Source organism: Capricornis sumatraensis, chromosome 11 (genome assembly GCF_032405125.1).
Source record: "Capricornis sumatraensis isolate serow.1 chromosome 11, serow.2, whole genome shotgun sequence".
Classification (NCBI taxonomy): Eukaryota; Metazoa; Chordata; class Mammalia; order Artiodactyla; family Bovidae; genus Capricornis; species Capricornis sumatraensis.
In genome coordinates this window covers 44,585,883-44,602,175 of record NC_091079.1, presented here as the reverse complement: position 1 = coordinate 44,602,175, position 16,293 = coordinate 44,585,883, and positions in this window count along the sequence as shown.

Below are 16,293 nucleotides of genomic sequence, written 5' to 3'. Positions count from 1 at the left end.
TGAAAAAACTTTAAAATATCTCAGTTATTTTTATATATTCTAACTTTTAAATAGTATTTTTGAATGCATCTGCTAAGTCGCTTCAGTCGTGTCCGACTCTGTGCAACCGCATAGACAGCAGCCCACCAGGCTCCCCCGTCCCTGGGATTCTCCAGGCAAGAACACTGGAGTGGGTTGCCATTTCCTTCTCCAATGCGTGAAAGTGAAAAGTGAAAGTGAAGTCGCTCAGTCGTGTCCAACCCTCAGTGACCCCATGGACCGCAGCCTTCCAGGTTCCTCCGTCCTTGGGATTTTCGAGGCAAGAGTACTGGAGTGGGTTGCCATTAAAAAATGCAGTAGCATCCAAAGTCCAAACAGCCTTAATTCTTTTTGATCTCAATGGAAGTAAAAGAGCCACAAAATAAACACCTTCCCTCTTCAATCTAGATCAGCACAGCAACTGAGGTGTCAATCAGAAAGGCAGGAGTTGTGAGACTCTAAAAAGTAGACAGGAGGCCAGGAGACTAACAGAAGCTTACTGCTGGGAGAAAACTAAGAGTGGCATCCAGGGGCAAAAAAATAGACCTTGAACAAGGCCATGAAATGTGAGCTGGGCTAGAGGTGATGCTATGGTGAGAAGATGGATTGGGGTGGGGCCAGGTTGATAGCTTTGAGTCTGAAATGTTGAATTTTGTTACCTTTTGCAAATATTGGGTTGGCTGAAACATTCATTTTGGGTTTTTCCACAACACTACAGAAACAGAACAAAAATTTTGCCCCGTCCAATACTATGTCTTTCGCTCAATTGATTTTTAAAAAAATACTTGATTAATTGTATATGCCTTGTATATTTCTCTATCTTTTTAATTTCTATTTCCTGGTAATTAAGTTGCCTCACCTTCACTCCTGCTGATTCATTCATTCACTTATTCATTAAATAAATATTTATTTTGGTTATTTCTACTATTTTTTTAGGTATTCGGATTGATGCTGAGGACATAAAAATAAATGAAATATGGTCCCAGTAGAAGAGAGTCATCGAAATACATGGAGTAGAAGTATCTGCAAGAGTTTACAGGCGCACAGAGGAGGAGGTCTCTAACTCTGTGAAAGAAGGCCAGGCACATTGAGATGGTATTTGAATTGAGTCCAAAGGCGTTTTCAAGAAAGACAAAACAGAACAAGTCACTCCATGCATATAATGCAGCAAGGTCAGTGACATGGAGACAAGACAGGTCAGAGTACATTCAGAGAATGATAGATGGTTCGTGTGGCATCCGAGATGCACACAGGTGAAGGGACAGCTGGAATGTGGGCAATGGAGACACAAGAAAGATTCTTTCATATGAGGCCTTCTTATCCCGCTAAGCAGAGGGGCTTTATCCTACACCAGTGAAAGAGTACAAACCAGAGTTAACAAAATGGAATTTGCATTTTAAAAGAATCACGGTTTTGTTCTACTGCAGAAACTAATACAACATTGTAAAGCAATTATGGGCTTCCCTGGTGGCTCAGAAGTAAAAAGCTAGCTGCAATGCAGGAGGCACAAGAGACACTGGTTCAATTCCTGGGCCTGGAAGATTCCCCTGGAGAAGGAAATGGCATCCCACTCCAGTATTCTCACTGGGAAAATCCCATGGATGGAGGAGCCTGGTGAGCTACAGCCCATAGTCACAAAGAGTCAGACATTACTGAGCAACGAAACACACACACAAAGCAATTATACTCCAATAAAAATTTATTTAAAAAATAATATACGTGATGACATCACATATACATTGGAGGAGGAAATGGCAACCCACCCCAGTATTCTTGCCTGGCAAATCCTATGGACAGAGGATACTGGTGGGCTACAGTCTATAGGGTCACAGAGTTGGACACGACTTAGTGACTGAAGATGCATCACATATACATAAATCCTTTAGAAGAGAGAAAATGATTGTACATATACAAAACACATATTATTTTAAAAATTTAATAGCTTAGTACATCATGCAATTATCTAAATGATATTAAGCTTTTGGTCATAAATATGATTTAGTAATCAGGATTAAATATTCATATCAAATATACTCTAAACTTGTAATTATAAAAAAATAATAGTGCCAAATGGTAAAGGCTAAAGAAGTCCTTTTCACTTAGTAAAAGAATGGATGGGGGAAAAAAAGGATTATACTAGTTGCAGGTGATAGTGAATCAGACAGAAATGAAAACTGGGGAAAGAGAAACAGCTTAGTCAGAGGTTGTCAGAAGGATTTAGGAAGGAGTAGATAGAGCTCTAACCTGTGCTGGCAGGAGGAGTAAGGAGGAGCAGAAAGTACGGAGAGATGTTTTAAAAAGTAGCCTTGACATGGAATGGGTAACTACCATCATTATCTATTTCCCCCTAAGATACACAGCCATGAATCAAAAGGTCCTTCCATATGCAGGACACTGTGATAGTCAAAACAGAGAATCAGTTGCATGCTTTGAAGAGAAAAGGCTAATAAGACTAAGGCAAACAGCAGTCTGGTTATGTTTTCTTAAATGCAAGGCAGTAATGGCTGGAGGACCTGGGGGAACCCTCACTGTTACCCACTCCGCCTTCACCTTGCTGGTGATGGGCTGGCGGCAGAATAGGAAGTGGAGGAAAAGAAGTCTTTATGAGCTGTGCATCAGTCAAATGTTTAAAATGTGGCATTATTCTGTATTGCGTATTTTAAGAGACAATAAAAAAGAAAATTGTTGTAAATTGAAGTTACTAGTAAGAATAATAATGACTTACAGAATCCCAAGAAAAAGAAACTAGGTTATTTCAAAAGAAGATATAGATTTATTCATTTGGGGGCTATTTAACAATTTCTTAAAAGCAGAGAAATTGATAAATTCTTAATATATTAATTCTAGAATCTTAGAAGCCCCAGGAATTAGGTTTCAAAGGATTTTAAAATATTGATTTCTTATAAATCACATTTTATTCACACTTTTAATATACATTCTTTGTTAGCAAACTGGAAATTGAGCTGCTTTGTTTGAATTACTTTGCCCATGAACCATTGCTGTAATAAATTAACAGCAGCATATGAAATTGGGGATGGATGAAAGGCTCATATTCACTCTTTTTTAAATACAGCAAAAGCCCCACATTTCCCATTTGATGGAAGACTACTCCCTCTGAAATCCTTTGGAATAATGAGCCTTGAACCTTCCAGTTTCTCTCTCCCATAGAAGAGGACTCAGGGAGATGGCCATGTGTGAATGCCAGGGGTGTCATTCTCCTAATACCTTGCTCAGAGACATCTCAGGAGCAAAAGCACTGGCTCGATTATCAGCACTGGACACCTACACACAGGTCAATGTGTCTCCGAGAAGGAGGTTTACTTCCATTCTTGTTCTCTCACATCTCGTCTTCTCTTTGTTGGGCACAGTTAGCCTTGTAAATATGGGTTAAAATTTTCACAACTCATCAGTATTGAGTCCAAAACTATATGCAGACTGTTGCTTTAATGAATGACAGAACACTCCAGACCAGGAGTCTTCCAAAAAGATGACATTTAGTGGTCAGAAGAGAATAACTCACAGACGCATGTTTTGCCCAACTGGGTAGATGGTGACACCTACCAATTGCTAAGGGTCCACAGGGGAGGAGCATGTCTGGGGACAAATCTCTTGTTTGAAGAGCTTGTAGTACATGCCAAGTTGGATTCAGGACTAGAGGTTGGAAAAAACCTGGAACAAATATATGAATTGATGAATTATTAGATAATGATGGAAGAAACGGCTGTGGATTCCACCCTCCATAAATTCTTTCAAAAAGGAGAGAAGGAAAACATGGATCAAGGCTTTTCTTCTCTAAGCCTCAAAAGTAGAACATCTATTTCTGCTAGATGCTTTTGAATAACAACCAAGAGTGAAATTATTGTTTTGTTTTTTTTTTCCTTTTCTAACTTTTTAACGTGGAGATTTTGAAAGAATTCTTCAAAGCAATCAAGTGTGTGTTTCTCACAACCTCTAGGTTGTATGTTCTTAGGGAGAAAATATTTTCTCTAAATCAAGCTTGGTAAGGCAAACTTACTGCAGAAAAAAAATACCTATGAATAACTAACAGACACATTTTAGTGTTAGCCTGTCTACTCTAGCAGACACATGTGACAATAGCACTCCACTAAGGACATGAAAGGGCTTCCCTGGTGGCTCAGACAGTAAAGAATCTGCCTGCAATGCAGAAGACCTGGGTTCAATTCCTGGGTTTGGAAGATCCCCTGGAGGAGGGTATGGAAACCCACTTCAGTATTCTTGCCTGGAGAATTCCCATGGACAGAGAAGCCTGGTGGGCTACAGTCCATGGGGTCCCAAAGAGTCGGACATGACTGAGCAACTAAGCACAGCATAAGGACATGAAAACATCCCCCTTCAGTATCCTTAAATGCTTTTAACTCCAATTAAATTGTTAATATAACTACTGTCCTGCTATAATCTAAAAACAATAAAGATCAAGCAGTCTGATCACACAGAAATAAGGTTAAGTTTGAGTTATAAGAAGCTCACAGCCTTGATGTAAAACACTTCTCTGACCTCCTTTAACCAGCATTTGACTTCTCTCTCTAGAAATATAAATATCTTCATGCAAAACAGCCAAAAAATTGTCCTTTCTAATTACACTCACTATTTTGCAGAGAACTAGTCTTTAAAATTATTTTTTAAAAATAAAAATTTAAAAAATCCTTACAATTTCCTAAAACAAGAACCATAGGGATTCTGAGATAAGAATTGTAGTTGTTAAGTCACTAAGTCATGTCTGACTCTTTGCGACCCCATGAACTGCAGCATGTCAGGCTTCCCTGTCCTTCACTATCTCTAGAGTTTGCTTAAACTCATGTTCACTGAGTTGGTGATGCCACCCAACCATCTCATTCTCTGTCGCCTCCTTCTCCTCTTGCCTTCAACCTTTCCCAGCATTAGGGTCTTTTCCAATGAGATAAGAATGCTCTTCGCATTTCCCTGTGCTAAATGATGCATCTCCTGCAAAGATGTCTGTTTTGGAGTTGTTCTAAAAACAAGCAGAAGGATGGGAAGAGAGTGCTATGATAGACTTTTCCACCAGTCTATCACTTTCCACTGTTCACGATTCAGTGCAGAGCAACCAGAAGATCTCTGAGGCCAGCATTTCATTCACTCTCCCCTGACCAGCCATGAAGAGAGGAAGCAGCTACAGGAGGCAGATCAGCATTTAGCTCGAGGGCAAGATTTGACGTCATATGGTTCTAATTAAAGTCCAAAAAAGAGCTGATTTCACAGAGCTTAAAAATCACACTGAAAATATCCTTTGAGACTTTTTTTTTTCTTGGCAGCTTGGAATTACTGCAAAATATTTAGTATGGCACAACACATTAAAAAAAAAAAAGTAAACATAGACATATTTTATTAACTAATAACAGACTCTAATATGTTTAAGCAGCCAATTACTGTCTTCCATTTTCTTCACATCTAAAGGAAGAAACAAAGAGCTTTGCATGAGAATTTGTGCATTTTCCTGGACAAAAAATTTTAATAATCTTTGTACTGGTTGCAGACAGGGTTCTTGGCAAATTCTACTGTATTCAATATCTTCTAATAACTTATAATGGAAAAGAATCTGAAAAAAATTATGTATTTTATAGAAATATATATATATATGAAGAAACATTTAAAAATATATAAATACATATATTACTATATATAATAATATATGTGTGCATGCTCAGTCACTTCAGTCATGTCTGATTCTTTGAGACCCTATGGATTATAGCCCGCCAGGCTCCTCTGTCCATGGATTCTCCAAGCAAGAATACTGAAGTGGGCTGCTGTGCTCTCCTCCAGGGGATCTTCCCAATCCAGGGATTGAACCCTCTTCTCTTGTCTCCTGCATTGGCAGGCAGGTTCTTTACCACTAGCATCACTTGGGAATCCCATAATAATAATATTAATTACATACATATGTCACTTTGATGTATTCTTGAAACTACACGATATTGTAAATATTGTAAATCAACTATGCTTCAGTTTTAAAAGAGACAAAATACAAACAGGACTATTCCAAAGAGAGTGGTGTTATGAGAGGCCGTGGGTGTGTGTGTGTGTGTGTGTGTACCCATGCAAGCGTTTCTGTGCTTTCTTGCTCTTGCTCCGGGGGTGATGTGAGAAGGACAGAGTCAAAGGAAGAGAGGAAGTATAGGGGACTGCATCTGCAGGGCGGGCAATCATTTTCTTTGATGCTCCCTTTCCGAGAAGGCAGTTGAGTCCTCGGATCTGGGCGCAGGAGGCTGTGCTTTCATGGGCTGGATATCTTAGTGCTTAAAGCCACTCGTGAAAGGTGGCAGTGACTGGATGTGCTACTCAGAGACCTATCACCAAGTTCTCTGAGTTTCAGTCACCCCATCCATGTAAGTCAAGGCCACAAATACGACTTCATATGATCAGCTTTAGGCATGCTAATATAGACTGAAGTGCGAGGAAGAGTCTTCATCAAGTCTTCTTGGACAGAAATTATGATGGAGTCTCGGAGGTTGGGGTCACATTCATGGAGGGCTTGTAGGACACTGAGCTGCAGAGAGGTACGCTTGCTCCTGCCTTAAAACGAACGCAAAGAATGTAGATTTTTACAAAGAGTCTGTATTTAACTCTTCCTCCTTGAACAAAGGGGGAAAGAGAAAACAAGATAGAGGGAACACAGTGTGTCTCATTTCTGAGAAATCACCATGGTTCAGCCATGCATACTTGTGGTCAGGAGATGTCCCAACCTCTGTCACAAAAATGCCCAGTCACTGGACCTTGCAGCATCTCCCAGTCTTGTGGTCCTTCTCAGAATACACCAGGCAACAAGGTTTCAGTTATTGCCAAGCAGTCCCCAAGAAAATCATTAAAGTGAAGGCTGCAAAGGACATAAAACTTTTTATTTTATTTTATTTTTTTGGAGGTTGATTATTTTACAATATTGTATTGGTTTTGCCATACATCAACATGAATCCGCCATAGGTATACATGCGTTCCCCATCCTGAACCCCCCTCACCCCTCCCTCCTCCCTCCCCATACCAGTGCACCAGCCCCAAGCATCCAGTATCATGCATTGAACCTGGACTGGCGATTTTTTACATATATGATATTATACAAGTTTCAATGCCATTCTCTCAAATCATCCCACCCTCGCCCTCTCCCACAGAGTCCAAAAGTGCCTCACCTAACTTGGGGTGGTAGAGGAACCAGACTGACTCAGAGGACTTCCTGAAAACTAGTAAGACATGGTCATTGCTTAAACCAGGAACTATACTCTAAGATGTGACTTTTCTGCTTGGTTTTGTTTCAGGAAGTTCTTAGGGAAAAAAGTTATCAACAATGAGTTCTATCATTAAGAATGCTTACAGTGACAGAAACTCTTCTCCAAAATTGATTTTAGGATTAAAAAAAAAAAGTGAACTAGGTACCACAACTAAAAAATATCAAAGATACAGTCAGCTTCAGGGTAACATGGCCTAAGGCACAAATACTGCTATTATTGTTGTTTAGTTCAGTTCAGTTCAATTCAGTCACTCAGTCGTGTCCGACTCTTTGCGACCCCATGAATCGCAGCACGCCAGGCCTCCCTGCCCATCACCATCTCCCGGAGTTCACTCAGACTCACGTCCATCGAGTCTGTGATGCCATCCAGCCATCTCATCCTCGGTCGTCCCCTTCTCCTCCTGCCCCCAATCCCTCCCAGCATCAGAATCTTTTCCAATGAGTCAACTCTTTGCATGAGGTGGCCAAAGTACTGGAGTTTCAGCTTTAGCATCATTCCTCCCAAAGAAATCCCAGGGCTGATCTCCTTTAGAATGGTCTGGTTGGATCTCCTCGCAGTCCAAGGAACTCTCAAGAGTCTTCTCCAACACCATAGTTCAAAAGCATCAATTCTTCGGCACTCAGCCTTCTTCACAGTCCAACTCTCACATCCATACATGACCACAGGAAAAACCATAGCCTTGACTAGATGGACCTTAGTTGGCAAAGCAATGTCTCTGCTTTTGAATATACTATCTAGGTTGGTCATAACTTTTCTTCCAAGGAGTAAGTGTCTTTTAATTTCATGGCTGCAGTCACCATCTGCAGTGATTTTGGAGCCCCCAAAAATAAAGTCTGACACTGTTTCCACTGTTTCCCCATCTATTTGCCATGAAGTGATGGGACCAGATGCCATGATCTTCGTTTTCTGAATGTTGAGCTTTAAGCCAACTTTGTCGCTCTCTTCTTTCACTTTCATCAAGAGGCTTTTTAGCTCCTCTTCACTTTCTGCCATAAGGGTGGTGTCATCTGCATATCTGAGGTTATTGATATTTCTCCAGGCACACTCACTCAGTCGTGTCCAATTCTTTGCAGCCCCATGAACTATAGCCCCCCAGGCTCATCTGTCCACAGGATTTCCCAGGCAAGAATACTGGAGTGTGTAGCCATTCCCTTCTCCAGGGGATCTTCCCAACCCAGGAATCGCACCCATGTCCCCTTCACTGGGAGGCGGATTCTTTACCACTGAGTCACCAGGGAAGTCCTCAGATATTTTTACCAAGTCCCAATTCCCATCCATGATAGCTTCATTTACAACAAGAGCTCCCTTCAAAGGCATGATTTCACACAACTACTTTATGCTTCATTTCTTCACATTCAAATCCAGTGAGAAACTATATTTCCCAGAACTGGCTAAAATTTCCTTTTGTTTACAAATCTAGAACAATAAGAATGATAGCAGTCTCTTATTTGCTCCATTCATGACCTGTATAGGACTCTAATATCACAGAGGCTCAATTATTTTTTATGTTATAATACTGAAATTTCTTCTGTAAATAAAACATGGTTCAAAACCAGAAAAGAAGTCATTATGAAGAGCCTTGCAAAACAGATGTAAATATTTCATTTATTTGCCTAGAAGCATACATCTCACGCTAGTTTTTTTGCCTGTTTGTCTAAACATTTAATCCCCAAAAATCATCTCATTAAATCAGTGTTAGAAGTCAATGAAATTATTAAACCTTCAACTATTTATTGAGACAAATTTCAGAATTTAATCTCCCATTTCAAACTAATCTCTAATGGTCTACTTGCTGTAAACATTGGTTAAAAGCACAGTCTGAAAGGAAGGAATAAATTGGCTGGGGTACATACATTTGAGAGTCAAACTGTAGGAAAAAGTTCCAAAGCAATCACTTATAATGCCTATTTCTTTTAATATCTACATAATTGATGACTGATGGATCATTTTATGCATTACCCTCATGCTATATAATATCCTTGATGTAGAAAATTGTAGCTTTTTAAGATTACTGTATTTTAAATAGCCATCTACAGTAATTATTTTCTAGCTGAATTATATACTCTAACCGAATTTAAATAATAAATTAGAAAATAGAGGGAAGGAGTATTTCAGATTCTAGAAAATTCTAACTTCAGCCTTTTTTCATCCTCCAAACTCTTTGAAGTTACCATTCTATACAAGAGAGCCACAAATATTTATTTCTATTTAACTTTATTTCATTTCATTCCCAACTGACTTCTAGACCCTTCCACGTAGATATCTCATTTGAACCTCAAAGTACAGGTGCAAAATTTAAGTCATATTTTACTCCAGGTAAGTTCTTCTTCCCAACTTTGTGATCTCTACTATTGGCACCTCTTTCTTCCAGACAACTGAGTTCTAGTCATCTTTGACTTTTTTCTTCCCTTCCTGGCTTTCAAATAGTTGCCAAGTCCAAAGAAAAATGTTTCTGACAAGATCTTTCACGTTCTTCTGATAGTTCTTAAAGAGATGAAATGTGGAATGCAATATGTTATTTTCATTATATGAGATTTACAAATATGGAGAAACAGTAAATAAGTCAGAGAATATGCAATTATCTTGATATGTTGGATATGCAATATTAAGTAAGCTGCATTAAAAATGGAAACCCATCTTGATAGTTTGTGTTTTTATAAACTCAAACACCTTTCCATAAAATCAAATTATCTCAGTAAAAGAAAATTCAAAAATTTTTTTTAGCCTGCTTCTATTATTACACACAGAGAACTATCCTTTTTGTGAAATTAATAGATATATAAATATAATATACTTATGAATATATGATATACATTTACACATTATTTTAAACTTTATATAGTAAATAAACTTTATATATGATATTATTAAGATATCTCTTTAACATTTTAATTACATGTTATGTACATAATATTGTTTATAAAGTTTGGTGTTCTGCAGCCTTGAATTTTGACAAATGGATGAGGTGGTAAATAGAAGGGAAGGATATCAAAGATTCTGGAACTTCTTCCATTGATTTAACACAAGCTTTGCTAAAACACACCTAAAAAGTAAGAGGAGAAGAACAAAGTATGCCTCCAACTATTCCAGCCTTCAGTATCTTCATAAATCCAAGAATAATGGGTAAAATTAATGTGTCAAGCAGAATAATAAACTGTGAATATCTAAAAATACAAAGGAAAATTTAATTTTGCGTCTCTCAGAGAAGAGATGGCTCAAACCTTCTAACAAAGGTCCGTCTAGTCAAACCTATGGTTTTTCCAAGAGTCATATATGGGTATGAGTTGGACCATAAAGAAAGCTGAGTGCTGAAGAATTAATGCTTTTGAACTGTGGTATTGGAGAAGACTCTTTAGAGTCCCTTAGACTGCAAGGAGATCAAACCAGTTCTTCCTAAAGGAAACCAGACCTGAACATGCATTGGAAGGACTGATGCTGAAGCTGAAACTCCAATACTTTAGCCACCTGATGTGAAGAGCTGACCTAATCTTTTCTAGGAAAGATTGAGGGCAGGAGGAGAAGGGGATGACAGAGGATAAGATGGTTGGATGGCATCACCGATGCAATGGACATGAGTTTGAGCAAGCTTCAGAAGTCTGTGATGGACACGGAAGCCTTGTGTGCTGTAATCCATGGGGCCACAGAGAGTCATACATGACTGAGCAACTGAACTGAATTGAACTGATTAAAATATACTTGATTATTTACTTTTAGTCTGTGATAGTTTTATATAGAGCTTTACTCTTACATATTTTGAACAGTGAGAGAAAAACGTATTATCATCGGGTAAAACTTTCCTCCTGAAACAGCCATCTCTATAATGGTAAAGACTTTTGCTTATAAAATTTTAATAAAATCCATCTGTAAACCATTGTTGATGGTCCACCTGGGAACAAAGAACAATGGGATTGGCTGAATGGTGTGGGAGCCTTTAAACAAGTTGCTTGTGCTGTCACATTTCACTGTAGAATTGGATTCCTTATATGAGATCTGTGCCATTGCTCTCTTCACCAATAAAAATATTATTTTCTCTTCATTTGTGGTAGCTATGTGAGTATCAGTCAGGTTCTAGACAATTTCTAAACACAAAATTCATTTACTGAATTGAAGATAGTATGAATTCACACAATGTCAAACAACACACGTGGCTGAACTGTTATCTGTTCCACCTGTTCAGAGGCACTGAAAAGCAGTCCAAATGTCCCTATTAAGAATACGCTCATACCAAAATACATTTCATTACAAAGTCTGAAGCAGGTGTTTCTGGGTTTATTAATAATTCAACAGACTTGAATGGCCATTATATTTTGTATCAGTGACAACAAACCCAAACTAAAGAGGGCTGGTCCATACCTTCATGGCCATTACACTCCAGTAGTGGACACCGGTAGCATGAGGTTGACCAGAAAACAGACATACCAAATAAGCATGAAATAACAGAAGTCTACAAACATGCTATCACAGCACATAGGCCAAGAGAAACCCCAAAAGCATGTGGAAGAGGGAGTGGAAATGAGGAATGAGAGAACAGTCTAAGCCTGCCCACAGGTGTTGAATCACATCTTGTGATGGCTGGAAGGTCACTGCAAGTTCATGTCTGTGGATCGAAAGTATGGAGAGGAGGGAGGAGTTGTATCTTGAGAAACAGGGGAGCGCTTGTTCAGGAGGAGACATGTAAGACTTCAGTTTAAAAGCAGGAGGAGGCATAGTAAGTTCTAGAGGAGGAAGTATACAATGTATAACTTGTATTTAAGCATGTGATTCAGGCAACCTTGTAAGTAATTGATGATCTATGAGACATAAAAAAGCTTTGAAGTATATTTCCATAGTCACAGTGAAAAATAAAAGACACCAGTGAGAAAATGCTATCTTTTTCTATTGGGATATAATTGCTTTACAGTGCTGTGTTAATTTCTGCTGTACAACATGAATCAACTATTCAGTTCAGTTCAGTCACTCACTCATGTCTGACTCTGCTCCCCCGTGAACCGCAGCACGCCAGGCCACCATGTCCATCACCAACTGTCAGAGTTCACCCAAACTCATGTCCATTGAGTCAGTGATGCCATCCAACCATCTCATCCTCTGTTGTCCCCTTCTCCTCCTACCATCAGTCTTTCCCAGCATCAGGGTCTTTACAAATGAGTAAGCTCCTCACATCAGGTGGCCAAAGTATTGGAGCTTCAGCTTCAACATCAGTCCTTCCAATGAACACCCAGGACTGATCTCCTTTAGGATGAACTGGTTGGGTCTCCTTGCAGTCCAAGAGACTCTCAAGAGTCTTCTCCAACACCACAGTTCAAAAGCACCAATTCTTCGGTGCTCAGCTTTCTTCACAGTCCAACTTTCACATCCATACATGACTACTGGAAAAACCATTGCCTTGAGTAGACAAACCTTTGTTGCCAAAGTTATGTCTCTGTTTTTCAATATTCTGTCTAGATTGGTCATAACTTTCCTTCCAAGGAGTAAGTGTCTTTTAATTTCATGGCTGCAGTCATCATCTGCAGTGATTTTGGAGCCCCCAAAAATAAAGTCTGACACTGTTTCCACTGTTTCCCCATCTATTTGCCATGAAGTGATGGGCCCAGATGCCATGATCTTCGTTTTCTGAATGTTGAGCTTTAGGCCAACTTTTTCACTCTCCTCTTTCACTTTCATCAAGAGGCTTTTTAGCTCCTCTTCACTTTCTGCCATAAGGGTGGTGACATCTGCATATCTGAGGTTATTGATATTTCTCCTGGCAATCTTGATTCCAGCTTGTGCTTCTTCCAGTCCAGCATTTCTCATGATGTACTCTGCATATAAGTTAAATAAGGAGGGTGACAATATACAGCCTTGACTTACTCCTTTTCCTATTTGGAACCAGTCTGTTGTTCCATGTCCAGTTCTAACTGTTGCTTTCTGACCTGCATACAGGTTTCTTAAGAGGCAGATCAGGTGGTCTGGTATTCCCATCTCTTTCAGAATTTCCCACAGTTTATTGTGATCGACACAGAATCAACTATAGGTAAACATATCCTCTCCTTCTTTAGCCTCCCTTTCACCCACGCATCCCACACACGGCACTGAACTGAGCTCCCTGTGCTACATACAGCAGCTCCCCCTGGCTATCTATCTTACACATGGCAGATCACTCACCTAGAGCCAGACATCCTGGAATGCAAAGTCAAGTGGGCCTTAGGAAGCATCACTACGAACAAAGCTAGTGGAGGTGATGGAATTCCAGTTGAGCTACTTCAAATCATAAAAGATGATGCTGTGAAAGGGCTGCACTCAATATGCCAGCAAAACTCAGCAGTGGCCACAGGACTGGAAAAGGTCAGTTTTCATTCCAATCCCAAAGAAAGGCAATGAATGCCAAAGAATGCTCAAACTACCACACAATTGCACTCATTTCACAGGCTAGCAAAGTAATGCTCAAAATTCTCTAAGCCAAGCTGCAACAGTACATGAACCGTGAACTTCCAGATGTTCAAGCTGGATTTAGAAAAGGCAGAAGAACCAGAGATCAAATTGCCAACATCTGTTGGATCATTGAAAATACAAGAGTTCCAGAAAAACATCTACTTCTGCTTTATTGATTCTGCCAAAGCCTTTGACTGTGTGGATCACAGCAAACTGGAAAATTCTCAAAGAGATGGTCTCCACTTACTGCAGAAAATGAAGAAGAACTAAAAAGCCTCTTTATGAAAGTGAAAGAGAAGAGTGAAAATGTTGGCTTACAGCTCAACATTCAGAAAACTAAGATCATGGCATCTGGTCACATCACTTCATGGCAAATAAATGGGGAAACAATGGCAGACTTTATTTTTGGGGGCTACAAAATCACTGCAGATGGTGACTGCAACCATGAAATTAAAAGACGCTTGTTCCTTGGAAGAAAAGTTATAGCCAATCTAGACAGCATATTAAGAAGCAGAACCATTACTCTGCCAACAAAGATCCATCTAGTCAAGGCTTTGGTTTTTCCAGTAGTCATGTATGGATGTGAGAGTTGGACTATAAAGAAAGCTGAACACCAAAGAATTGATGCTTTTGAACTGTGGTGTTGGAGAAGACTCTTGGACAGCAAGGAGATCCAACCAGTCCATCCCTAGAGGAAATCAGTCCTGAATATTTATTGAAAGAACTGATATGAGGCTGAAACTCCAATACTTTGACCACCTGATGCGTATAACTTACTCATTGGAAAAGACCCTGATGCTGGTAAAAATTGAAGCCGGGAGGAGAAGGGGACAACAGAGGATGAGATGGTTGGAAGGCATCACTGACTCAATGGACATGAGTTTGAGTAAGCTCCATGAGTTGGCAATAGGCAGGGAAGCCTGGTGTACTGCAGTCCATGGGGTCGCAAAGAGTCAGACATGACTGAGGACTGAACTGAACTGAACTGAACTGAGTGTACAAATGTTAATCCTACTCTTCCTATTCAAAATGCTAACCTCAAAAGCATGCTGATAGGAACAGTGTATATATGTCATTTACTCATTCATTCCCTCACTCATTGGGCACCTATTGTTGACCAGTAACTCTGTGTCAGGAGCAGTACTTTCTGCTTTCAGGCTGCAAGGATACAGCAGCTGCAGGTGGATTAGGGGGAAAGTTTGGGCTACTGACCCAGCAGTGAACAACAGCCCTAAAACATCGTCCCCAGACAAAACATTACACAAAGAGATAAATAAGTATGCATTTATAAATAATAAAGAGCATTTCAGGGAAAGACCGTGCCCTGAAAAAACAGAATGCAGCTCTGTGCTCTACGCTGGAGGACAAGAGAATGAAGAAACCATGAGCCACAAGGGAGGGGCCCCACAGCAGATGGTCTAAAGGAGACAGGCCAAGAAAGTGGGAGATGCTGCAGAGAATAAGTGTCGATTATCCTAAGAGGACACCACCAAATTTAGAAGGAAGAAAGTGAATTCTCAGGTTGTGCTAGCGGTAAAGAATCCACTTGCCAATGCAGGAGAAACAAGAGACATGTGTTCAGTCCTTGGGTTGAGAAGATCCCCTGGAGGAGGAAATGGCAACCCACTCCAGTATTCTTGCCTGGAAAGTTCCATGAACAGAGGAGGCTGGTGGGCTACAGTCCATGGGACCAGAGAAGTTGGACTGAGCACACATAATTTCCATACTATCCAGAAGTCACACTTGTTGGAATTAACTCAAAAGCATTGGAAACTTATATCCACACAAAAACCTGCACATGGATGTTTATAGCAGCTTTATTCATTGTTGTCAGACCTTGTAAACAATCAATTGTTCTTCAGTAGGTGGATGGATATACAAACTGGTATGTCTGGACAATGGGATATTTATTATTCAGCACTGAAAAGAAATGAGCTATGAAGCCATGAAAGGACATGAAGGAAACTTAAGTGCATATTATTAAGTGAAAGAAACCAACCTGGAAAAAATTCATATTTGTATGATTCCAACTATAGTACATTCTGGAAAAGGCACAACTATAGAGACAGGAAAAAACATCAGTAGTTGTCAGGGGCAGCGAGGGTCAGGGAGATGGGTAAGGAACACAGAGGGTTTTTAGGGCAGTGAAAATCCTCTGCATAATACTATAATGACGGATGTGTGCTTAGTTGCTCAGTCATGTCTGACTCTTAACGACCGCATGGACTGTAGCCCACCAGGCTCCTCTGTCCATGGGATTCTTCAGGCAAGAACACTGGAGTGGGTAGCCATTTCCTTCTCCAGGGGATCTTCCCATCCCAGGAATTGAGCAGGCAGACTCTTTACTGACTGAGCTACATATCCATAATAATGGATACATGTCTTATATCACTGTTCAAACCCATACAATGTGCACCAAGAGTGCACCCGAAGGCAAACTATGGACTTTGGGTGATGATGATGTGTCCTTGTAGGTTCATCGGTTGAAACAAATGTTGCCTCTGGGGATGCTGGTAGTGGGAGAAGCTATACATGTGCAGTTGCAGAGAGTATAGGGGAAATCTCTGTACCGTCTTCTCCATCTTAGTGTGAAGCTAAAGTCGCTCAAAAA